The 24,848-nt window shown below is 50.6% G+C and overlaps 1 pseudogene; it reads left to right on the forward strand.

Moving 5' to 3' along the window:
* LOC146816753 (heat shock cognate 71 kDa protein pseudogene) overlaps positions 1 to 23,814 on the forward strand; it is a 38,982-nt pseudogene extending 15,168 nt beyond the window's left edge.
* The last annotated feature ends 1,034 nt before the right edge of the window (positions 23,815 to 24,848 follow it).

A 24,848-nucleotide genomic window follows, 5' to 3' on the forward strand; every position in this document is an offset into this window, starting at 1 on the left:
ATGCTTAGTTTCTCCAGAGTTACACAGAAATAGACGGGCGTTTCAATAAAAATAATTTATTGAACAGTCTTGTTTCTCGTGTAAGAGATATGAGCAGTTACAATCATTCGTGCAAGGTAAGAGTAGGTGCTGTTTTCTATAGTTTGGTGTATACTAAGTTTGTATGCCGAGAGTCCCTCTAGGTTCTAGTCAGCTTCATACCTTAGAACAAGAGAGGTGGGAATAACTTTCCGGGTCTCAAACTCTAACACCCCGCGAAGGGAGTCAGAACACTGGAAGCTGGATTCTCTGCGAGCAGGGATGACAGCGTCTGGTCAATGTGTCAGGCCGGGATATGGTCTCTTCCGAACTTGCCGTGGCGAGCCGTGCAGTCAAGTCGTGCTGAGCCGTGCCGTGGTTTGTCATGGTAAGGGAAGGTATATTTATACCTGGAAGGTGCTTAGGAATGCTAGCATTGACGTAAAGTCGGGCAGAGGAAGACGTCAAGGAATAGTAGTTCATGCATAATACATGAGTTCTTAGAGTGATCAATAATCCTAGCTAGGGAAAGTCCCGATGGCTTAAGGGTCTGGTTTCTAAGAACTCATTGTGACGTGGGATGGACGGATGTAGGTGACCATGCCTGTATTTGGACAGCATGTCTAATGCCTAAATAAGGACTGGGATTCTATGTCCAAATAGGGGCAATGCGAATTGTGCCTTTATAAGGACATGATTTAGGGAAACCTATGTACGGGCATATAAATCGAAACACAACACCCATTCCATTGACGAATGATCGATATTGATAAATGCTAAACATGCTAAACACATAAAATTGAGTATCACATGTTCACTAAAAACATTTGTAAAAGCATACTAAAATAAGTCTTTGTTAAAAACTTTGCCAGACATAAAATGCAAAGGTGCTGTACATATTAAAGCAATGTTTCATCCTAAGCATATATTTACAGCGAATGCTAAGTGAATGAACAGAAATATATAGACATATGTAATTAAAGGTCGAGTTTTACAGAAAGGAAAAAAATAGTTCGGAGCCATTTCATGTCATGATTACATAAATGTGAAGAAAGGTGACAATGTGTCCCTGGAAGTGTTTCAAAGAAACCTGTTCTCTATGAATAGTTCTACTGTAAGCAGAGGTTTTTTTTTCCAATAAAAAGGAAAAAGTCAATATTCACAAAAGTGATCGTAGATAAGTTCAAAATTTTGTCTTTTGTTTTAAAAAAAATGAAGGCCGAATTCATAGATTACATGGTACATTGTGAGCCAAATCAAAAGTTATTTGACGATGCTGGAGAAAACATGAAATCCTCTAATCCTGTAGACAAAAATTTGTCTACCGTTGTCGGTGATAGGTCGATTACCTTGTTTAGAAGACTAACTGCACATAGATGTGATGCATCGTCAGTAGCAGTGTTCGTTGCCGATGTTACCTGTGTGCCGGTTGATCCATCTCGTACCTCAGCAGTAGCATGTTGCGTCTGTGAGATATCAATGAATGCCGTCATCAGGATCGGTATCCTCTGGGGACAACACAGAGCATGGGCCGTTATCTGGTCCAGCAGAGTATCGATATCTGTTGGCATGACTGAGGGGAGTATTAGACAGATGTCTAGCACGCACTCTTCACCGCAAAGCAGGCAGCGTAGAACAGGTAAGATGCAATCTTGCCAGATTGGTCTGAACGACAGGAACCATGTGGTATTTAGTTCTCCTAGACGAGATAAACCCAATAGTTGCACTATGCGCTCATGACACTTCCTTTCCAGGAGAGCATTCTCCAAGCTGCAGGGAGTGACGCTGGTGGATTGGCTTGCCATAGCGTAGCAGTAGGAATAAAAATAGGAATCCTGTGACGATTGCTAAAATTAGCGGCAGACCACCAGAAACCGAGTGCATGAAGTTTGAAATGATTCCGAGGACTGCTTGAAAAGGTGTTAACAGTCCCGAACATACGATCTTAAATACATGCACAATACTGCTCGTATCAGACATGTTTAAGAAACGTCCCAACATTTCTGTGAAATGTGTAAGGCTAATCCGTTTTGTCCCAGACTATACCATCTTATATAGGAACGGCTGTGATGGTCACTGCTGACAAGTCTCTTGCTTTATGATGGGATGATTTGTGTGGTTTCAAAAGTAAGTTCACATTTTTACTTCCTGTGTCCAAATGAATATATCTTCCATCTATCAGCATGCTCAGAGTCATTACTAAAGCTAGCCAAAGCAGAATGAAACATATTCCAGAAATACTCCATAGTTCAATCCATGGTGAAACCAGATAAGTCTTTTTCACATGATGAAAGAAGTCTTGTGCTTGTTCTTTGAAAGTTCTTTTGGCTGGTGTCGTTTCAGGTTTGCTTGGATCCTCAAAAAACCAATCAAAGTTAATTAAATAGCCAGAGGCAGTTCTGTCAATGGTTGAAATTGCATCACGATTCATTAAAATCTCTGGAACCAGTTGGTTACTTGCTACGTTGGTGTAGACAGGTGTATCAGGACGAACTGTTATTTGGATTTCAAGAGGAATGAGTTCCATAGCATTGTTGCTTAGTCCTTCATTTCTTACTGTTGGCTTCTCAACGGTGATGAGTCTTTCAGTTTGAACCTCTTGGATAGTAGCTAGAGGAGTGTGTCTGCTACTTAGTCGAAGCCCACAAGGCCTTCTGCTTAGTATTGGCCACATAGTGTGGTTTGATGAGGTCGATGGACACAAATCTTTTCTCCTTTTTTCCATCAAGGGGTGGCAGAAGTACTGTTCTTAATCTGTGGATTGCTAGGACAGGTACCGGTTGTCTGTAAGAAGGCCCAAATTCCTTCTTGCCTGCGAACTTCTCTCTGACTAGATCCCGACCTTTGGGATCCAGACAGGCCTTCCTGGGACGGCTGGTTTTACCCCAGTGGTGCTTTGTTTCAGGAACACGTTGCTTGGTTTCGATCTTAGTTCATTTAAGTCCTGTAAAACAGCCAAACAATCTTTGATATCAAATGGTTTATTTTCCACCACTGTGCCTTTACATTCGAGATCAGGAACCCACATTCTTGTCTCAAATAGGACCTCACATGGAGTGACCCCCCCCAGAGAACTTCTTGGCAAATTGTTTAATGAGCGTTGGACCCCATAAAGATGTTTAACCCACCCATCACCCGAACCTAATACCCTAGCTGTTATAGACCGCTTTATGTCCTGGTTTTTCCTTTCCACAACATAATTTCCCTCAGGATGGAATGGAGAGGAGTTATTGTTATTGTTATTGTTAATTCAATCTTGTATAGCGCATATATACCGGCAGGTCTCATAGCGCTCAGACAGAGGAAAAAACAAGACAACGGAACAGGCTGGGTCCTTAGATACTGAAAGATTTCACAACCAGATCAAATGCTTCTCTGAAAAGGAGGGTTTTAAGTTTTCCACGGAAGGGAAGAAGTCTAGATTCCTTCCGTAGCTCTCCGGGCAACTGATTCCAAAGTTGAGGCAGGAGGATCGAAAAGGCTCTCCCTCCTTTAGATGCGAGGTTAAAACGAGGACATATTAGTCTACTGGCTTCTGCTGAGCGCAGCACCCGTCCTGGCACGTATTTGAGTACACGTTCTTTTATGTACTCAGGGGCATGTCCATAGAGGGCTTTGTGTACCGCAATGCAGCGCCCAAACTGGCCATGGCTTCTTTGTAAGCCCGAGAGCTAAACGCAGGGCCCTGGTCAGAGTGTAGCACGCCTATTGCGTATGTGCCGATAAAGACTCGCAAATCTTTTATAACAGTTCGAGCGTCAGCCGAGCGCTGAGTCCACATCCATAGGAACCTTGAGTTAGTGTTTGTGGGATTGCATTTGTCCAAGAGGATGCTTGCGCATAGATAGTCTAATGCTGTCTAACAATGGTGTCTGTACTGGGCAGGCTACTTCGTAGTCTGGCGTCTGGTGGCGTTCTGCACTGCGATCTCTATTGCAATCTATGCAGTTATTGATGAAGATGTGAAACAGTGTATTCATTCCAGGCCACCAGTACATCTCTTTTAATGTTAATATTGTTTTAGAGATCCCCTGATGTGACAGACCCTCTCCCAGATGTGTTTCATAAATCAAAGCTGCTCTACGTTCCATGTTTGGAATTCCCTATCCTCCACTCCAGGGATTCAAGGAAACGTAACGTTGTTCGCATCAATTATACACGAGTATTTTAGTGGAAATTTTTTAGGTAACGCTGCACCACTGCCTTTGCTTGAAGCATTGACAGCCAACAATAACTCACTGTCTATTTTCATTTTTGAATGAGTGATCGCAGCTACGGAAGCCATTTGCACAGCCCCCTGTGCGGCTTCGTCAGCCAATTAATTTCCTGCAACGTGAACGCCATCACGTTGATGACTCAGCGTGTGTATCATGTGAGTGTTTTTTAGTCCGTCTTGCAACTGACCTACTTGTTACCAAAGCGTTTTATGCTTGATTGTGCCACCTTTTGCATCTTTGAAACCATTTTGAAGCCAGTTCTGTAAATATTCATTATATGATTGAACACAGTAAAAGAATCGCACACTATAAGTGTGGGGAATTCGCGATCCATGTTTTCAAGTGCCATCTTGAATGCTTGTAGTTCAGCTCGCTGAGCTATACAATCTCCTAGAGATTGTGTTTTTGTCACCATTGGTCGGAATTTACCATTGCGCATATGACCTTTAACGATCGCATGCTGCACTGTATGCTTGCTTACTCCCCGTAGTGGGTTGTGCTGATCTGTCAGTATAAATTATAAATTCACACTGGTCAAGAGGGAGAATCTCATTAGGCAGAGGACGTTCGTGTTCATATTGCAGGAATGCTTGTGTTTTTAAATAAGGATCAAAAACATATTCAACATCTGTTGCAGCAAAAGAATTAACCCATTGTATCTATCTTGGATGTAAAGCTTTTGCATTCGGAATGCTCGCTTTTGTAACTGCCTCTAAGGCTGGTACCGGAGTCACGACAATAATGCGTTTCCCCTGTGCTAGAGCTCTTTTTTTTGCTACAGCGGTTTGAACTGCTGTCCGAATTTTTTCTGTCGAAGCGAAGCACATTTCCGCTTGTGTATACAAATGTGATTTGTATGCAATTGGTACTTTTTCACCTTCATTAAAAGTTAAGTAGGTGAATCCGCATTGACTCGAAATTACTCGGATCACCAAACTGCGTTTATTTACGCGTGTTTGTAAGTGATTTGTTGTTAACATGTCAGCTTGTAATGAAAGCAGGATATTTGTGTGTTCCTGTGTCCAATTTATGTTTTTGAAATCAGGTTTGATTAATTCATAGAGAGGTTTAACCCTTTCTGCGTAATTTAGAATGTAAGTTCTTCCAAAATTTAGGAAACCTAGAATCGACTGTAAATGTTTCAGCCTTTTTGGAGGTTGGAGCAGTGCACTCTTTTCTAAAAAGTTAGCTGCCAGGCTTTTGCCTTCACTCGAAAGTTCATATCCTAGGAAAAGGACATTGAGATGGGCAATTCTTGATTTTTTTTAATTGAATTTGTAGTCCTCAGAGGCAAAGCCCAGTATAATGGTATTTACCCTGTTCAAGTTCCTATCCAGGTCATCGCCTGTCAGATAGATATCATCGAAATATGACAATGCCTCGTCATCATCTATTTGTAGTAACTATGTTACTCTTGCTGACAATAACCCCGGGCTGTTCTTGAACCCTTGTGGGAGTCGACAGAAGTGACGCTGGGTCCCCATTATTGAGAAAGCTGTCAAGTACCTACTTTCAGGTGCTATGTTTTGACAAAAGAAACCATTTGAAATGTCTAATGTGGTTTTATATTTTTTACGCACAATGTTATTCATTAATGCTGTACTGTGTGCATTTTGCACAGCAAAAGTTTCAGAACAAGTGTTCAGGTGTCTGTAATCCAAAACTGGACGATATGTGTTGTTTGGTTTGGAAACAGGAAACAAAGGATTGTTCATTAATGAGGTGCATGTTTCAATCACCCCTTGGTATTCAAGTTGATCTAAGATCTCCCTGACCTGTTTTTTTAGCTTCTTGCTTAATTGGGTACAGTCTTTGTGCAGTAGGTTGACATTTTAATTGGATTTTATGGTGAGGTGAGACCTCATCCCATCCTACATGATTTTTGTATAATGCTGCGGCCTGGGCTACTGCCCATTTCCTGGCATAGGTATGTTAAATTTATAGGAACATAGTTGGAGAAGGCTGGCATAATGATGTCTTCGCCATGTGGGCACTCCCTGACAAATTTTAGTGGCCAGTCTTGTTCTGCTAGAAGTATGTCATAACTCACTCCAAAAGAGTGCTTTCACTTTTCTCGGTATGTCTTCCTCCATTCGCAGTGCTATTTCATTTAACTTTTGTGGAGAACTAACCCTGGTGTCTACAGTCTCAACTGTGATGTACTCATTCAAGTCCACTATCTCCAGAAGTTCCTTCAGGTTCTGGTGAGCTATTCTTACTGCTGCTGCACTGTCCAGCATTGTCTGAGCCCATTCTCCATTCTTGAGTTGTGTCCTCAGAATTCTCGGCATGTCTGATCTTCAGACCTGCTACCTTTTTCTTAGTGAATTGAGGTTTTGGTTTGTTTTTCTGAACGAGTTGATCGTCTCTGGACTTTACGCGTTCTTCTTTGTGATCTGACCTTCCTCCTCTTTCGGATGTCTGTGAAGATGTCTGAAAGGTACGAGAGGAACATGTATCAGTATCTTGATACCTGTCAGGTTTTTTTCAAATTATCCCTATTCCTGAGGTTATACCTCCTTTCAGAGTGCTCCTTTTGAGGAGACCTACCTCGAGATTGAGAACGTTTCTCTTTTGAATGTTGTTTGTTGTTTTTAGAAGATGTAGGATTGTGTTTAATTAAGTTTGTTTCAGGACCTTCAGACAGTTGTGGTTTAACTGGATTTCCACCCAAACTGTCTCTGCCTAATTCTTCATAGGATTTTTCTATTATTCTGGGTAGTTCTTGTTGATGTTCTGTTAAATCAAATTCCCTTAATTTTTGGCAGATCGCCACGGATGCTGCCTCCCCTTTAATATTAGATAATATTACTGTTGAGACTAGGGGTGGGCGGAATTTGCGGAATTAACCTTCGCAAATTATCGCGAGAATGTTTAAAATTATCGCAAACAAGCAGAAATATCGCAAAGATGCGGAAGTTTTTTTCCGGCATGTTCGCGAGATTTTCTGCATGGTTGCGGGTCGCCAACTTACCCATGTGGTTGCTTGCGGGCGAGGCCATCTTGTTTTGAGTTGTTCTCGCGGTGCATGATCGCGAGAAGAAAGACGTGATCGCGCGACGCATGACGTCACTGCGGGCGCGAACTGTCGCGAGACAGCGCAAATGGCTAAAAACAATACAACATCTCATGGAGAACGCGACCGGATCAAGAAAACTTGTCGGCGAACGCAGGGATTCAGGTAAGGTGATCGCGCGCGCGCGAGAATGTATCATTTTACAGCGCGAGCAAGAAACAAATTATCGCCAAGCTGCGGAAACCGGAATTTTTGACATTTTCGCGCTCTCCGCGGAACGCAAAAATGTCAAATTATCGCAATTTCCGCGAACGGAACGAAATTTTTGCCCAGGCCTAGTTGAGACCTGGTCGAATTTTTTTAGTAATTTCATACCTAAGTTCAGAGCAGGCTCTGCCACTTTTTCATTTTGAATTTGTTTCAGGACATCAGGTATTACCGCAATAGACGGAACACCATGTGCTTTAGTATAGATGGCAGCAAAGACTGTGACCCAAGTGGTGCAGTCTTCCAGATGTGGTGTGATCCCCATGGGTAAACAGATTTTTAGGATTCTGTGTTTCTCATAAGGGGTAGTATTAGGAAATACTGCTTCGATTTAAGAATTATTTTTAGCTATCCAGAATGGAATTTGTTCATGTTTTGTGGGCATTTTACCCATGACTGCGTGCAACGTCTGTAGAGTAATTTTTAGTGTATTCCCCTGATGAGGGGTTTGATTTGGAATGGGTATTGGTGGTTGGACTGTTAACCCCTTCGATGCTCATGACGGAATGGTTCCGTCATGAGCATCGGTGCCCCTGTGCTCATGACGGAAGAGGGCGATCCCCAAGCAGGGATCCACCCACTAGACACCAGGGAGGGGGGAGCGGCTCCTTGTGCAAGGGCTTTTTGGGTATGATTTAGTCTTTTTGCCCCCCCTGGGGGGCAGATGGGGGCAGCAGGGGGCAAACAGCCCACTAGACACCAGGGATATTTATTTTTGGCCGCATAATTTATTAGGGTGGGGGATGCCCATTAAGGGCATGTTCATGCCCCCACCCCGCAAAATTTACAGCCTTTCTGCCCCCCCCCCGGGGGCTGTAGCCCCAATCTGCCCCCCGTGCGGCTGAAAGCCCACTATATGCCAGGGATTTAAAAAAAATATATAATTTGTGGTGGGGGCTGCCCAATGCGGGCATACCCATGCCCCCACTCAGCCCCCGCAAAAATGACAGCCTTTCTGCCCCCCCTTGGGGGCATTTGGGGTATTAGCCCCAAATCTGCCCCCCCGGTGGGTAAAAACCCCAGTAGACGCCAGGGATTTTTTAGGCAAATTTGAATTAGGGTGGGGGCATTGGCATGCCCGTTTTGGGCAGCCCCCACCCTAATTAAAATTTGCCCAAAAAACTCCTTGGCGTCTAGTGGACTTTCTGCCCCCTCCTGGCGGGCAGATGGGGGCATTAACCCCCAATCTGCCCAGCCGGGGGGGGCAAAAAGCCCACTAGACACCAGGGATTTTTTGGGGGCAAATTTGAATTAGGGTGGGCGCTCCCAAAATGGGCATGCCCATGCCCCCACCCCCAGCCCGCAAAAATAACAGCCTTCCTGCCCCCCCTGGGGCGCAGATGGGGCAGTAGCCCCCAATCTCCCCCCCCAGCCCAGGGGGGCAAAAAGCTGACTAGATGCCAGGGATTTTTTTGGCAAATTTTAATTAGGGTGGGGGCTGCCCATGCCCACACCCCCTCCCCCGCAAAATTAACAGCCTTCCCGCCCCCTGGAGGGCAGATGGGGCAGTAGCCACCAATCTGCCCCCCTGGGGGGCAAAAAGCCCACCAGGCACCAGGGAATTTTTTGGGCAAATTTTAATTAGGGTGGGGGCATTGGCATGCCCATTTTGGGCAGCCCCCATCCTAATTAAAATTTGCCCAAAATCTCCTTGGCGTCTAGTGGACTTTCTGCCCCGGCAGATGGGGGCATTAGCCCCCAATCTGCCCCGCCAGGAGGGCAAAAAGCCCACTAGACGCCAGGGATTTTTTGGGGCAAATTTGAATTAGGGTGGGGGCTTCCAAAACGGGCATGCCCATGCCCCCACCCCGCCTGCAAAAATAACAGCCTTTCTGCCCCCCCAAGGGACAGATGGGGCAGGAGCCCTCAATCTGTCCCCCTGGGGGGCAAAAAGCCCATTAGACGCCAGGGAATTTTTTGGGCAAATTTTAATTAGGGTGGTGGCATTGACAAGCCCGTTTTGGGCAGCCCCCACCCTAATTAAAATTTGCCCAAAAAACTCCCTGTGTCTAGTGGACGTTCTGCCTTCCCTGGGGGGCAGATTGGGGCATTAGCCCCCAATCTGCCCCACCGGGGGGGCAAAAAGCCCACTAGATGGCAGGGATTTTTTGGGCAAATTTTAATTAGGGTGGGGGCTGCCGATGCCCACACCCCCTCCCCCGCAAAATTAACAGCCTTCCTGCCCCCCTGGGGGGCAAAAAGCCCACCAGGCACCAGGGACTTTTTGGGGCAAATTTTAATTAGGGTGGGGGCATTGGCATGCCCATTTTGGGCAGCCCCCACCCTAATTAAAATTTGCCCAAAATCTCCTTGGCGTCTAGTGGACTTTCTGCCCCGGCAGATGGGGGCATTGGCCCCCAATCTGCCCCGCCAGGAGGGCAAAAAGCCCACTAGACGCCAGGGATTTTTGGGGGGCAAATTTGAATTAGGGTGGGGGCTTCCAAAACGGGCATGCCCATGCCCCCACCCCGCCTGCAAAAATAACAGCCTTCCTGCCCCCCCCGGGGGCAGATGGGGCAGTAGCCCCAATCTGCCCACCCGGAGGGGCAAAATGCCCACTAGACGCCAGGGTTTTTTTGGGCAAATTTTAATTAGGGTGGGGGCATTGGCATGCCCGTTTTGGGCAGCCCCCACCCTAATTAAAATTTGCCCAAAAAACTCCCTGGCGTCTAGTGGACTTTCTGCCTCCCCTGGGGGGCAGATGGGGGCATAAGCAGCCAATCTCCCCGACCGGGGGGGCAAACAGCCCACTAGACGCCAGGGATTTTTTGGGGGCAAATTTGAATTAGGGTGGGGGTGCCCAAACCGGGCATGCCCATGTACCCCATCCCCGCCCTGCAAAAATTACATCCTTTCTGCCCCCCCGGGAGACAGATGGGGCAGTAGCCCTCAATCTGCCCCCCGTGGGGCAAAAAGCCCATTATACGCCAGGGATTTTTTTGGGCAAATTTTAATTAGGGTGGTGGCATTGACAAGCCCGTTTTGGGCAGCCCCCACCCTAATTAAAATTTGCCCAAAAAACTCCCTGTGTATAGTGGACTTTCTGCCTTCCCTGGGGGGCAGATTGGGGCATTAGCCCCCAATCTGCCCCACCGGGGGGCAAAAAGCCCACTAGATGGCAGGGATTTTTTGGGGGCAAATTGGATTAGGGTGGGGGTTGCCCAATACGGGCATGCCCATGCCCCCATCCTCTCCCTGCAAACATTACAGCCTCCCTGCCCCCCCTGGTGGACAGATGGGACAGTAACCCCAAATCTGCCCCACTGGGGGCAAAAAGCCCACTAGATGCCAGGTATTTTTTTGGGCAAATGTTAATTAAGGTGGGGGCTGCCCAAAACAGGCATGTCAATGCCCCCACCCACAACAATTACAGCCTTTCTGCCGCCCTGGGGGGAAGATAGGGGCAGTAGCCCCCAAACTGCCCCCCGGGGGGGCTAAAAGCCCACTAGACTCCAATGATTACGCTGGCTTTATTTATGCGTGGGGGCTGCCGAGAATGGGCATACCAATGCCCCTACCCCCAAAAAATAGCCACAGTGTTTCTGTCCCCCTTGGGGTCATAACAGGGCAACCCCCTCCTCCCCGATATCCCCCCCAGGGTGGCAGAAAGTCAACTAGGCACGGAGTTGTTTTTAACAATATACCTACCTGTGGATTTTGGGCCCTAGCGCAGCCGACACATAGGGAAACCTAGCAAACCTGTACATTTTTGAAAACTAGACACCCAGGGGAGTCCAGGATGGGGTGACTTGACTGGCTCTCACCAGGTTCTGTTACCCACAATCCCTTGCAAACCTAAAAATGTGTTTGAAAATACACATTTTCCTCACATTTCTGTGGTGGAAGGTTCTGGAATCTGCGTGGATCCACAAAATTCCACCCACCCCGCGTTCTCCAAAGTCTTCCGAGAAAAATGGTACCTCACTTGCGTGGGTAGGCCTAGTGCCCGGGCCAGGAAATGTCCCAAACCGCAACGTGTACACACCACATTTTCACAGTGAATTCTGACCCTTTTTTTTGCAAAGTGCCTATCTGAAGATTTTGAACCCTAGCTCTGCCGGCACCTAGGGAAACCTAGCAAACCTATACAGTTTTGAAAACTAGACACCCAGGGGAATCCAGGATGGGGTGACTTGACTGGCTCTCACAAGGTTCTGTTACCCAGAATCCCTTGCAAACCTAAAAATTTGTTTTAAAAACACATTTTCCTCAAATTTCTGTGGTGGAAAGTTCTGAAATCTGCGTTGATCCACTAATTTCCACTCACCCCGCGTTCCCCAAAATCTTTCGAGAAAAATGATACCTCACTTGCGTGGGTAGGCTTAGTGCCCACGACAGGCAATGGCCCAAAACTTACCTATTACAAAACAACCTGGTTTTACAAGGGGGGTCCCATGACATTTTGGCCCTGTGCTCGGTGGCCATCTAGGGAAACCTACCAAACCCACACATTCCTGAAAACTAGACACCCGGGGGAGTCCAGCGAGGTATGGCTTGCATGGGTCCCCTAACGTTTTCCTACCCACAATCCCCAGCAAACCTCAAATTTAGCTGAAAAATTCACTTTTTCCTCAAAGTTCTGTGTAGGAACGTTCTGCGATCTACCTGGATCCACAAATTTCCTCACACCCAGCGTTTCCCCAGGTCTCCCGATAAAAATGATACCTCACTCGCGTGGGTAGGTCAAGTACCCGAGACAGGCAAGGGCCCAAAACCTATTGAGGCGATATCAAAATGACCTACCAGAAAACAACCTGGTTTTGCAAGGGGGGTCACCTGAGTTTTGTCCCAGGGCTCGGCGGCCATCTTGGAAAACTACCAAACCCAAACATTTCTGGAAACTAGACACCCAAGGGAGTCCAGCGAGGTATGGCTTGCGTGGGCCCCCCATCATTCTCCTACCCAGAATCCCCTGTAAACCTCATATTTTGCCGAATAATTTACTTTTTTCTCAAATTTCTGGGTGGGAAAGTTCTGGAATCTGGGTGGATCCACAAATTTTCTCCGGCGCAGCATTCCCCCAGGTCTCCGGACAAAAATGGTACCTCACTTGCGTGGGTGGGTCAAGGACCCGCAACAGGCAAGGGCCCAAAACCTATTAGGGCGACATCAAAATTACCTATCACAAACCAACCTGGTTTTGCATGGGAGGTCCCAAGAGTTTTTGGCCTGGAGCTCGGCAGCTATCTAGGGAAATGTTGGACAGGCCACACGAAGGGCTTGCTCCCTCCCCGCACGACAGGGCCCGAGCTCCGGCCCACCAGGCATAATCCACGAAAAGCACCTGTACCCCGTCTCCCGACGGATCTTCTGCCCTCGGACCTCTACTCATCACGGGGCCCAGCCCCACCGGCTCCCCCGGCCGGTTCAAGCCGCCATCTTGGGCCCTGCACCACGAGGCCGCGTGGCCTCGCCCCGACCCTAACCCCGGGCCTGGCCGGCCCCGACATCCCAGCACCACCATCCACCCGGGAGGTGAGCGGACCACTTGGCAGGTCAATGGGAGGACGAAGTGTCAAGAGCTCTTCCCCCGCCAGGTGCCGATCGCCTCCAGCTCCCCCAGGCGCTGGCTCCACCCCCTGCTGGGTGTCTGGACACCTTCATCCCGGGCCCTCCGACCTCCAAGTGCGAGGGTCCGGACATCAAAGGGCGCCTGCCCTATAACTGGGGCAACTCCGGAGCAGGAAGGCAGTTGTATCCTGGAGTCGAGAGACACCGAGAGAACTCAGCCTTGACGGACTACTGGCGCTGCCGTAGCCCGCTCTTGTGAACCATCGTCCTGCCTGCTGGCGCTGCCGCGACCTTCTACAACATCCATCCTCGTCGGGACCTGCTGGCGCTGCCGCGGCCCGTTGTAACGACCATCCTCACCGGGACCTGCTGGCGCTGCCGCGGACCGTACATCGACCATCTTTCCGGGACCTGCTGGCGCTGCCGCGGCCCGTTGTAACGACCATCCTCACCGGGACCTGCTGGCGCTGCCGCGGACCGTACATCGACCATCTTTCCGGGACCTGCTGGCGCTGCCGCGGCCCGCACCAACTAAGCTCGAGGATTGTGAGCTAATCATCATCTCATCCAAACTACCTGACTGGTAGACAGACTGTCCCGCTACCCCTTACCCTGCTTTGAGAGACTTGAATCGAGGGGACCCCTGAGTCCAGACCTCCTTGTACCATTCAACCGTACCTTAAGAAGTGCTTATAAAGAACACTGAACCTTATCCGTGTGTGGTATCTGTCTGTGGGGGGGAAGTTACTTGTCTGTACGATCGCTGGAGACGGCTCTCCCCGGAGACCTCTCCTCCTGACCCCGGCCGACCCTCCCGGTCCGTCTATCCTTTCTAACATTGGTGGCCAGCGGCGCGATCCGAATCAACGCGTAATCGTACAGAGAGTAGCTCACCCCACGACAACAACACGATGTCAGCCAAAGATAGCAACTCCACCGAGAAATTCCAAATGGATAAATTAGAAGAATACAACCACCGCGAACTGAGACAATTCTGCATAGAACTTGGCATTGCTACCACCGGCCTGAGTACCAAAGATGATCTAAAGCACGCCCTAGAGTCGTGGACAGAAACTGGGGTCGCCGGACCCTCCGACCAAAGCAGCATCACACCAGAGGGGAACGCCACGGCTCCCGAGGAGCGGGGAACGGGCCTCTCGCAGGAGGAGATCCGAGAAAGAGAAAGAACCAGATTGCACGAGTTGGAAATGGCACGACTCAAGATGGATGGGGAACTCAAGTTAGCTGAACAGAAACTCAACCTCGAGCACATGCGGCTCCGAGATGAACGAGAAGAGAAGCAGAGACAGAGAGAGCTGGAGGAGAAAAAAATAACGCTCGAGCACGAGCGCAAACTGGCGGAAATAGAACTTCGGAAACAGAATAAAGAACTGGGGGTGCCTGAGCGACCACACACCCCGGGGCCAATCGAGAAAAAAGTCCACATCCCCAAGGATGTTGTCCGCGAGTATGTCCGAGAAGACGACATACAACAGTGGTTTAAAGCCTACGAGATCGCCATGACCTCCCACCGGATCGACCGGAGTGATTGGGGAGCCGGACTCTGGGGGAGGTTTATCAACGAGGGGCGCGATGCCCTACTGCAGCTCCCAGATCACCAAATGTCGTCCTACGACCACATGAAGGCTGCCCTCCTCACCCGCTACGGCCTCACACCCGAGATGTACCGCCAGAGGTTCAGAGATTGCACCCGGATCCCAGGTACAACTTGGGTAGAATACGTGAACTATTTCAGCCGTGCCTTCGAGGGTTGGATAAAGGGGAGCCAGGTCACCACCTACGAACAACTCTTTAACCTGATGGTATGGGAGCACCTGTCGAACAACTGCTTCGTCGAGCTCAGGCAGCACCTCCTCGACAGTAAGCTGACTGACCCCCGGCAGCTCGCCGCCGAAGCTGACCGATGGGAAAGCACCCGAGTGGGCCGGAGGGGGCCACACGAACAGAACAGAAACAACCAAGGCCAGCACCGTCCTCGGGGAGGAGGAGGGGGCCAGGGGCGAGGGAGAGACGCCTTGCCCGCAACACCCGTGGCCAGCACCCCGGCTCCGGCCGGTCGGGGCAACCCCCCGTGGCGTCCTGGGGTCCGAGCCAACGTCATGTGCCACCGATGCCAGCGAGTCGGCCACTACGCCAATGACCCGAGCTGCCCGCAGAACCAAACACCCAAGCCCCGACAGGTAGCTGCCGCCGCCCTGGGGGAAGAGCGATCATTGGAGGAACCAGAGGAGTATGAGCCGGCCCAGCAAGAGTGGGAACCGGCCGCCATGGTCCTGGCGTGCTTAGGGGGAAGAGACATGGTCCCGCGGGCTCCCCTACCCGCTAACACCAGGAAATACGGTCAGTGGGTGACCATTAATGGACAGCGAGCCGAGGCCTTGCGTGACACAGGCGCCAGTGTGACGGCCGTCCGCTGTCACCTGGTGAAGCCCGAGCAGATCCTGCCGAACATTCTCTGCCCCGTCCGCTCGGCAGACAACTCTGAAAGTATGTGTCAAATGGCCTGCGTTCCATTCGAATGGGGAGGGGTCTCCGGCCTGTTGAAGGTGACGGTCCGGGACGATGCCCCCGTGGACTGCCTCCTGGGGAATGACCTCGAGAGTTCCCCGTGGGCCACCGTTGAGAGAAGAGAGCACCTGGGGATGCTGGGCCTCCCGGACTGGGCCTGCATAACCACCCGGTCCATGGCCGCCCGTGCCGTCCCTCGATCAGAAGAACCAGAATGGCCAGCACCTCCGCCCCCAGTCGCCCCAGTAGAAGACAACGACGAGGCCAGCCTCCCAGACCCGACGGCCGAAGGGGACGCGCAACCCCAGGACCTTCCTGACCTGGCTCAGTGGCGTCAAGAGGGGGGGCCCACCCAAGCACAGTTCCGCCAGGAACAAAAGACCTGTCCCTCCCTCGAGGGACTCCGCCAACAAGCCAGCGCCCAGAACGCAGGGGACTCCACCGGAACTCACTGGGTCTACTGGGATAACGACCTGCTATACAGCGAGCAAAGAATCGCCGAGCTGGGGGCCGGTCGAGTACTGGTGGTACCTCTCCGCTTCAGAGACTTTCTGCTCAACCTGGCCCACGATGTCCCCCTGGCTGGACACCTGGGCCAAGATAAAACGTACAGCCGCCTAGTGACCCACTTTTTCTGGCCGAAGATGAGGAACGACGTCCTGAACCACTGCCGATCTTGCCCCACATGCCAAGCCAGCGGGAAGAGTGGTCGGAAGCTGAAAGCCCCTCTGCAACCCTTCCCTGTGGTCACCACCCCGTTCGAGAGGGTGGGGATAGACATCGTGGGGCCTCTGGACCCCCGCACGGCACAAGGACACAGGTTCATCTTGGTACTGGTGGACCATGCCACCCGCTACCCCGAGGCGGTGCCCCTACGGACCGTGACAGCTCCGGTGGTTGGCCGGGCCCTAATGGGGATCTTCTCCCGGGTAGGCTTCCCCCGAGAAGTCGTCAGCGACCGAGGCACGAACTTTATATCCAAATACATGAAGTCCCTCTGGCAACAATGCGGGGTCACCTACAGATTCACGACCCCCTATCACCCCCAAGGGAACGGACTAGTGGAGCGTTTTAACCGCATCCTCAAGGGGATGATTGGGGGATTGGAAGAGCCCCTCCGTCGCCAGTGGGATGTACTACTCCCGTGCCTCCTCTTCGCCTACCGCGAAGTTCCCCAGAAGTCCCTCGGTTTTAGCCCTTTCGAACTCCTGTACGGGCACCCTGTGCGAGGGCCCCTCAGCCTAGTAAAAGAAGGTTGGGAGATGGCCCCCCTAAAGACCCCTCCAGACGTCTTCAAATACCTCCTGGCCCTACGCAATCAGACCCGGCGCTTCAGAGAGATGGCCAAGGCGAACCTCGAGGCCAGCCAGGAGGACATGAAGAAGTGGTATGATCACAATGCCTCCTCCGTTGAGTTCGAGCCTGGACAACAAGTATGGGTGATGTCCCCCACCGAACCATGTGCCTTGCAAGATAAGTGGACGGGGCCCTTCAAAGTGGTCGAGCGCAAAAGCCCCGTCACTTACCTCATCGACCTGGGGACCTCCCGGAACCCCCTTCGGGTCCTCCACACCAACCGACTCAAACCACACTTTGTGCGCTCAGAACTCAGCCTCCTGATGGCTACGGACAGTGGGGCAGAGGAAGACTCCGAACCCCTCCCGGATCTTCTGAAGACTCAGGAGAATGACGGCTCCGTGGACGGGGTCCGGCTCTCTGACGCCCTCACTTCGGAGCAACGCCAGGGCTGCCGGAACCTCCTGCTGCAGTTCGCTACCCTGTTCTCCCTCACCCCCGGGGTCACCCCTTGGTGTTTGCACGACGTGGACACCGGGGACAGTCCCCCTGTCCGACACCGGGCCTACCGCGTACCAGATCGGGTACGGGCCTGCATACAGGAGGAGGTGGCCAAGATGCTCACAATCGGGGTCATCGAGCCCTCGGACAGTCCCTGGGCCAGTCCGGTTGTATTGGTCCCCAAAGCCGCTGCCCCCGGCACCGCACCTGAACTGAGATTCTGCGTCGACTACCGGGGCTTGAACGCTGTCACCCGGACCGACGCTCATCCGATCCCCCGAGCAGACGAGCTGATCGACCGGCTGGGGGCCGCCCGCTACCTCAGTATCTTCGACCTAACAGCGGGCTACTGGCAGATCGGCCTCACACCCAGGGCTCAGGAACGGTCAGCCTTCTCTACCCCCGATGGCCACTACCAATTCAAGGTCATGCCCTTCGGCATGAAGAATGCCCCCGCCACGTTTCAACGCCTCGTGAACCAGGTCTTGGCGGGGCTCGAAGAGTTCAGCGCTGCCTACCTGGACGATATCGCTGTATACAGCCGCCACTGGCCCGACCACCTCCGTCACCTCCAAGAGGTCCTACAGGCCCTCCAGCGGGCCGGCCTCACAATTAAGGCCGGCAAGTGCCAAATTGGCCAAGGGTCTGTGACCTACCTTGGGCACCAAGTGGGAAGCGGGCTGGTGGCCCCGCTACAACTTAAGATTGCTGCCATCCAGTCCTTTCAGCCCCCCGTCACCCAGACCGAGGTCCGAGCCTTCTTGGGGCTCACCGGCTACTACCGGCAGTTCGTGAAGGACTACGGCAGCATCGTGGGGCCCCTCACGGGTCTCACGTCCAAGAACCAACCGAAGCGGATTAACTGGACCCCCGATTGTCAAGCGGCCTTCGAGAAGCTGAAGGCCGCCCTGTGCACCGCCCCTGTGCTCCAGGCCCCCGATTACGGTCGGGAATTCGTGGTACAGACCGACGCCTCCGACCACGGCATCGGAGCCGTCCTTTCTCAGTTAAACCCCGAAGGTCATGACCAGCCGGTGGCCTTCATCAGTCGACGTCTCCTGGCCCGAGAACAGCGCTGGAGCACCATCGAGAGGGAGGCCTTCGCAGTGGTGTGGGCCCTCAAAAAGCTCCGGCCCTATCTCTTCGGTACCCACTTCCGGGTACAAACCGACCATCGACCCCTGCAGTGGCTGATGCAGATGCGGGGGGAGAACCCAAAACTCTTGCGCTGGTCCATTTCCCTGCAGGGAATGGACTTCACTGTGGAGCACCGACCAGGCCAAGACCACGCCAACGCGGATGGCCTGTCCCGCTTTTTCCGCCTCGACGAAGAGAGTCCCCAAGGAGATGGGTGACTCTCCCCGCCTTCAGCTGGGGGGGACGCATGTTGGACAGGCCACACGAAGGGCTTGCTCCCTCCCCGCACGACAGGGCCCGAGCTCCGGCCCACCAGGCATAATCCACGAAAAGCACCTGTACCCCGTCTCCCGACGGATCTTCTGCCCTCGGACCTCTACTCATCACGGGGCCCAGCCCCACCGGCTCCCCCGGCCGGTTCAAGCCGCCATCTTGGGCCCTGCACCACGAGGCCGCGTGGCCTCGCCCCGACCCTAACCCCGGGCCTGGCCGGCCCCGACATCCCGGCACCACCATCCACCCGGGAGGTGAGCGGACCACTTGGCAGGTCAATGGGAGGACGAAGTGTCAAGAGCTCTTCCCCCGCCAGGTGCCGATCGCCTCCAGCTCCCCCAGGCGCTGGCTCCACCCCCCTGCTGGGTGTCTGGACACCTTCATCCCGGGCCCTCCGACCTCCAAGTGCGAGGGTCCGGACATCAAAGGGCGCCTGCACTATAACTGGGGCAACTCCGGAGCAGGAAGGCAGTTGTATCCTGGAGTCGAGAGACACCGAGAGAACTCAGCCTTGACGGACTACTGGCGCTGCCGTAGCCCGCTCTTGTGAACCATCGTCCTGCCTGCTGGCGCTGCCGCGGCCTTCTACAACATCCATCCTCGTCGGGACCTGCTGGCGCTGCCGCGGCCCGTTGTAACGACCATCCTCACCGGGACCTGCTGGCGCTGCCGCGGACCGTACATCGACCATCTTTCCGGGACCTGCTGGCGCTGCCGCGGCCCGCACCAACTAAGCTCGAGGATTGTGAGCTAATCATCATCTCATCCAAACTACCTGACTGGTAGACAGACTGTCCCGCTACCCCTTACCCTGCTTTGAGAGACTTGAATCGAGGGGACCCCTGAGTCCAGACCTCCTTGTACCATTCAACCGTACCTTAAGAAGTGCTTATAAAGAACACTGAACCTTATCCGTGTGTGGTATCTGTCTGTGGGGGGGAAGTTACTTGTCTGTACGATCGCTGGAGACGGCTCTCCCCGGAGACCTCTCCTCCTGACCCCGGCCGACCCTCCCGGTCCGTCTATCCTTTCTAACAGGAAACCTACCAAACCCATATATTTCTGGAAACTAGACACCCGGGGGAGTCCAGCAAGGTATGGCTTGCGTGGGTCCCCCATCATTCTCTATCCCAGAATCCCCTGTAAACCTCAAATTTTGCCGAAAAATTAACTTTTTTCTCACATTTCTGTGTGGGAAAGTTCTGGAATCTGCGTGGATCCACAAATTTCCTCCCACCCAGCGTTCCCCCAGGTCTCCCGATAAAAATGGCACCTCACTTGTGTGGGTAGGCCTAGCGCCTATGACAGGAAATGGCCCAAACTGCAACGTGGAGACGCCACATTTTCACAGTGAAAACTGACCCATTTTTTTGCAAAGTGCCTAGCTGTAGATTTTGAAACCTAGCTCTGCCGGCACCTAGGGAAACCTAGCAAACCTATACAGTTTTGAAAACTAGACACCCAGGGGAATCCAGGATGGGGTGACTTGACAGGCTCTCACAAGGTTATGTCACCCAGAATCCCTTGCAAACATAAAATTTGTTTTCAAAAAAACATTTTCCTCACATTTCTGTGGTGGAAAGTTCTGGAATCTGCGTTGATCCACTAATTTCCACTCACTCCGCATTCCACAAAGTCTTTCTAGAAAAATGGTACCTCACTTGTGTGGGTAGGCCTAGTTACCTATTACAAAACAACCTGGTTTTGCAAGGGGGGGTCACATGAGTTTTTGGCCCCGTGCTTGGCGGCCATCTAGGGAAACCTACCAAACCCACACATTTCTGAATACTAGACACCCGGGGGAGTCCAGCGAGGTATGGCTTGCGTGGGTACCCCAACGTTTTCCTACCCAGAATCCCCTGCAAACCTCAAATTTAACTGAAAAATTCACTTTTTTCTCAAATTTCTGTGTGGGAAAGTTCTGGAATCTACGTGGATCCACAAATTTCCTCACACCCAGTGTTCCCCCAGGTCTCCCAATAAAAATGATACCTTACTCACGTGGGTGGGTCAAGTACTTGAGACAGGCAAGGCCCCAAAACCTATTGAGGTGAAATCAAAATTTCCTATCACAAAACAACCTGGTTTTACAAGGGGGGTCCCATAACTTTTTGGCCCTGTGCTCGGTGGCCATCTTGGAAAACTACCAAACCCAAACATTTCTGGAGACTAGACACCCTGGGGAGTCCCTGTAAACCTCAAATTTCACAGAAAAATTCACTTTTTTCTCAAATTTCTGTGTGGGAAAGTTCTGGAATCTACGTGGATCCACAAATTTCCTCACACCCAGTGTTCCCCCAGGTCTCCCAATAAAAATGATACCTTACTCACGTGGGTGGGTCAAGTACTTGAGACAGGCAAGGCCCCAAAACCTATTGAGGTGAAATCAAAATTTCCTATCACAAAACAACCTGGTTTTACAAGGGGGGTCCCATGACTTTTTGGCCCTGTGCTCGGTGGCCATCTTGGAAAACTACCAAACCCAAACATTTCTGGAGACTAGACACCCTGGGGAGTCCCTGTAAACCTCAAATTTCACAGAAAAATTAATTTTTTTCTCAAATTTCTATGTGGGAAAGTTCTGGAATGTGTGTGGACAATCTTTTAGGTTTGCAACGGATTCTGGGTAACAGAACCTGGTGGGAGGCAGTCAAGACACCCCATCCTGGATTCCCCTGGGTGTCTAGTTTTCAAAAATGTATAGGTTTGTTAGGTTTCCTGTTGTGATGTACTAATTACCCAATGCACTCTCCCTACAGTGGTTCTCTGCCTTGCTGCTCAGTCTATGATGAGGTCATATAGAATGTTCAGTGGGTTTGGATTGAAGGGAGAATCAGTTGGTCTGGAAGGGCTGAGCAGCGAGGAGGCTGCTCCTGGTGGGGCACTTTTATGGATCAGAACATCTTCCTGTAACCTAGAACCTGTGATGTAACTTAAAGAATAAATCTATTACCTTTACATACAAGACATTGCCTGCGCATCATACCTTGTTTTAACACTGGCCACGATTCGAAAGAACCTACGTGAGCTACCTTTAATGGACTTGTATACCTAAGAAACTGAAGAAGTGCATTTAAAAGAAGCAAGCTGGCAGTCCAGAAGCCCCACCAGTGACCAAAAGATCGGTAGGCCCCATCGTGGATGTGCCAGTGCTTGCTGAACTAGGGTGAGTGTTCCCCATAAGAGTAGCTAGACTAACATAAGTTCCTGATATTCCTCACCACCTGTGAACCATCAGCCCTTATTTTTGTGGAGCCTGCTGTCACCCTGCCTTGGATAATCTGTTCTTGTTGGACTTTATTTGTTTGAAATCTGCCTACCAACAGACTTTTGAGCTTTGAGTGCTTAACCTGTCTAAACTATCTGACAATCTTTTTTTTATTTATTTAATTAATTTCTTTATTGAGAAAGAATCCATTTCAGTCCTGAAGCCATTAAACATTAAGAAAATCGTGTGCACATTTTATACGACAAAAATCTCACTATGTAAATGAGTCCTTCATGGCAGAGGGAGTAACCTATAGTTATATCTGTGTTTCTATTCCCATTAATCGCCCTAGATAGCCATAGGTGGAGGCCAACGACATTGTCAGGATACTTATGAAGGCTGACCAGGGTTTAGGGATCTGGGTAAAGGTGGAAGCAAGTCGAAGATGGGAAACAGGCAATCCGTGGCATGTTACATAGCAAGGGCAAGCAAAGTGAGACGCCGCATCTTAACATTGCATTTTTTGAAAAGATGCATGCCTGGTTGAAAGCTACATTAGAGAACTTAATTTGTTTAAGTGTTAAATCGTGTCCGGACTCGAGGCAACAAACACGTCCATATTTTTAATTGTCCTTTCTAGTGGCCAGTCCAGGATTCACCACTGTCCTTATCGGCAACCTTCTACTACGATGATACAGTCAGTTTTCCAACAGTGCCAGATGACGTTGAGAGCCCTATATCGCCACCCGCACCATCTACAACCTGTGCCGATACATTTCTGCAGGCGGCCATCCTTTCTGGAGACAAGTCTGAAAATGTTCAGGATCTACTGTTGCTCGATGTCACACCATTGTCCTTGGGTATTGAGACTGCTGGAGGTGTCATGACCGTGCTGATCAAAAGAAACACCACCATCCCCACTAAGCAGACGCAGACCTTCACCACCTACTCTGACATGTACTGATTCAGGTGTACGAAGGCGAGAGGGCCATGACCAAAGATAACAACTTGTTAGGCAAGTTTGAGTTGACTGGTATTCCGCCAGCTCCTCGAGGCGTTCCTCGGATCGAGGTGATATTCGACATTGATGCCAATGGTATCCTGAATGTATCTGCTGTGGATAAGAGCACAGGAAAGGAGAACAAGATTACCATCACAAACGACAAAGGTCGCCTCAGTAAGGAAGACATTGAGCGGATGGTCCAAGAGGCTGAGAAATACAAAGCGGAGGACGAAAAACAGCGCGACAAGATGTCGTCCAAAAACTCTCTGGAATCCTATGCATTCAACATGAAGGCAACGGTGGAAGACGAGAAGCTGCAAGGGAAAATCAGTGACGAGGACAAACAGAAGATTATGGAGAAATGCAACGAAATAATTGCCTGGCTGGATAAAAATCAGACTGCCAAGAAAGATGAGTTCGAGCATCAGCAGAAGGAGTTGGAGAAGGTGTGTAACCCGATCATCACCAAGCTGTACCAGGGTGTTGGTGGGATGCCCGGCGGCATGCCAGGAGGGTTCTCAGGCACAGGCGGCACTCCAGCTGGCAGCGGTGGCTCATCCGGACCCACTATCGAAGAAGTCGATTAAAAGATGAATTTGTTTCACAGGGTTTTGTCGTCAAAGGTGATCCAAGGACACAAATTTGTAACAGTAGCTGTTTAAAAAGCAAACCCGATTTCACATTGAAGCTGCTGTGCAGCTACTGGGCATTCAGAGTACTTGGATCTGGGCCGTGAGGAGAGAACAGCATTGCACTTTACTTATCTGTACTGTAACAAACGTTGAGTCCTGACAAATAAAATCTATTTAATTGGCAGTTAAAAAAAAGAAAAAATAAACTATCTGACTATCTAAACTATCTGAAGTCATCTGGAATATTGAGGGGAGGCACGTTATGGATCATGTTGTGGTCTGGATATCACATAGAGTAAACCCGCAGTGTAGTTTGTTAGCAGCTCGCAGCAAGTAAATGTTTGAACACCATTGATTTTAAAACTAATCTACAGTTTTCAAGATGCATTGAACCAGCACCGTGCATGCACATTGTGAAAATTAACTTTAATGTGAGCTTATCTAAGGACAATCCGATGTCGGGGGCATAAGTCGAGCCCCAAGAAGTCTTTGGCTGAACTTCACGCTCGCATGGTGTATTGGTGAGCGGTAACTGTGGGAGTACATTAGTGACTTAAGATGGTGGAGATAACAGTCAGCAGTTGAATTTGTGTGCCAGCCTCTGCGTGTATTATGGTTCAAACACTTACCGGCATTCTGTGGTGGGCGCGTGTTTCTCCTGGGAGTGTGGGTTCCCATGAGCTGAGCCATCCTGCAGGTTCCTGTCCGATGCGCTTCATAGTGAGAAGCGTCTTGGCAACGTAACTCCGGACGTTCCCTTGGTAATTGGTGACGACTTGGGGGACATTTTCCAGCCTTAGCTTGCCGGGAGCCATCCTGCCCCACGTCAATCAGCGTGCCGCCATTTTACCATACAGATCTTCTTGGATCGTGCTGTTTTATACCTGCAACTTACTCGCTTTGCCAACCATGTTTTTCACACTTTGCCAACCACAGCTGGAATCGAAATGGTGAATTCGGGTCAGTAACGCTGTTTATGTATGAGGAACAGAAATAATGAAGGAAAATCAGCAAGGTGGTTAAAAGCAACTTGCAACAAAAATGAGCGGTCTTCGTAAGTAGGAGTGCCGTTTTCTTCTCTTCAATAAACCTGCGGTCCCTGTTGCTATCCGTTCAAGGCAAGATTCTGGTTTTGTCTCTGTGGAGGGAAATTTCATCAAAGGACTTTCTAAAGCTGTTCGCGAAGGTCGTCTCGAGTGAGATTTCGCTCACTGGTGGCAATAGGGGATTTTTTGGTTCT

Source organism: Triturus cristatus, chromosome 6 (assembly GCF_964204655.1).
Source record: "Triturus cristatus chromosome 6, aTriCri1.1, whole genome shotgun sequence".
Taxonomy (NCBI): domain Eukaryota; kingdom Metazoa; phylum Chordata; class Amphibia; order Caudata; family Salamandridae; genus Triturus; species Triturus cristatus.